A 2,049-nucleotide genomic window follows, 5' to 3' on the forward strand; every position below is an offset into this window, starting at 1 on the left:
GGAAAGGGGGGCCGGTCCCCTAGTCCAATTCGGTTTGGGCTAGGGGGCCGCGCGCCCTGCCTCCGCTCTTCCACCACTTGGCCCATGAGGCCCAATACTTCTTCCCCGTATTCCCTTAAATCCCCGGTACTCCAAAAATACCTGAATCACTCGGAACCTTTCCGATGTCCAAATATAGTCATCCAATATATCGATCTTTATGTCTCGACCATTTTGATACTCCACGTCATGTCCCCGACCTCATCCGAGACTCCGAACTACCTTCGGTACATCAAATCACATAAACTCATAATACAGATCGTCACTGAACGTTAAGCGTGCGGATCCTACGGTTTGAGGACTATGTAGACATGACCAAGACACGTCTCCGGTCAATAACCAATAGCGGAACCTGGATGTTCATATTGGCTCCTACATATTCCATGAAGATCTTTATCGGTCAAACCGCATAACAGCATACGTTGTTCCCTTTGTCATCGGTATGTTACTTGCCCGAGATTCGATCATCGATATCTCAATACCTAGTTCAATCTCGTTACCGGCAAGTCTCTTTACTCGTTTCCGTAATGCATCATCCCGCAACTAACTCATTAGTTGCATTGCTTGCAAGGCTTATAGTGATGTGCATTACCAAGAGGGCCCAGAGATACCTCTCCGAAAATCGGAGTGACAAATCATAATCTCGATCTATGCCAACTCAACAAGTACCATCGGAGACACCTGTAGAGCACCTTTATAATCACCCAGTTACACTAGTAGAAAAAGGACCTAATGTGAGACACATTAGTCCCGGTTTGATTTTGATCCGGTACTAATGGTACCATTAATGCCGGTTCGAACGGCTATGCATTAATGTCGGTTCGTGTTGAACCTTTAGTACCGGTCCGTGCCACGAACCGGTACTAAAGGGGTGGTGGCAGGCTGGCGTCAGGCTGGGGCCCCACGATCACCTTTAGTACCAGTTCGTGGCACAAACCGGTATTAAAGGGCTAACCTTTAGTACCGGTTCGTGCCATGAACCGGGACTAAAGGGGTCTGACCTATAGTCCTGGTTGGAGATGTAGGGAAACGTAGCAATAATTCAAAATTTTCCTACGGGTCACCAAGATCAATCTATGGAGTCATCTAGCAACGAGGGAGGAGTGGATCTACATACCCTTGTAGATCGCGCGCGGAAGCGTTCAAGAGAACGGGGTTGATGGAGTCGTACTCGTCGTGATTCAAATCACCGATGATCCTAGCGCCGAACGGACGGCACCTCCGCGTTCAAGACACGTACGGAGCAGCGACGTCTCCTCCTTCTTGATCTAGCAAGGGGGGAGGAGAGGTTAATGGAGATCCAGCAGCACGGCGGCGTGGTGGTGGAAGTAGCGGGATTCCAACAGGGCTTCGCCAAGCGCTGCGGGAGGAGGGAGATGTGTCACGGGAGGGAGAGGGAGGCGCCAGGGCTTAGATGCGGCTGCCCTCCCTTCCCCCCACTATATATAGGGCCAAGGGAGAAGGGGGGCGCAGCCTTGGCCCTTCCTCCAAGGAAGGGTGCGGCTAGGGAGGAGTCCCTCCTCCCCAAGGCACCTAGGAGGTGCCTTCCCCCTTTAGGACTCTTCCTTTCCTTATCTCTTGGCGCATGGGCCTCTTGGGGCTGGTGCCCTTGGCCCATATAGGCCAAGGCGCACACCCCTACAGCCCATGTGGCCCCCCGGGGCAGGTGGCCCCACCCGGTGGACCCCCGGGACCCTTCCGATGGTCCCGGTACAATACCGGTGACCCCGAAACTTGTCCCGATGGCCGAAATAGCACTTCCTATATATAATTCTTTACCTCCGGACCATTCCGGAACTCCTCGCGATGTCCGGGATCTCATCCGGGACTCCGAACAACATTCGGGTTACCGCATACTAATATCTCTATAACCCTAGCGTCACCGAACCTTAAGTGTGTAGACCCTACGGGTTCGGGAAGCATGCAGACATGACCGAGACGTTCTCCGGTCAATAACCAACAGCGGGATCTGGATACCCATGTTGGTTCCCACATATTCCACGATGATCT

Source organism: Triticum urartu, chromosome 5 (genome assembly GCF_003073215.2).
Source record: "Triticum urartu cultivar G1812 chromosome 5, Tu2.1, whole genome shotgun sequence".
NCBI classification, from domain to species: domain Eukaryota; kingdom Viridiplantae; phylum Streptophyta; class Magnoliopsida; order Poales; family Poaceae; genus Triticum; species Triticum urartu.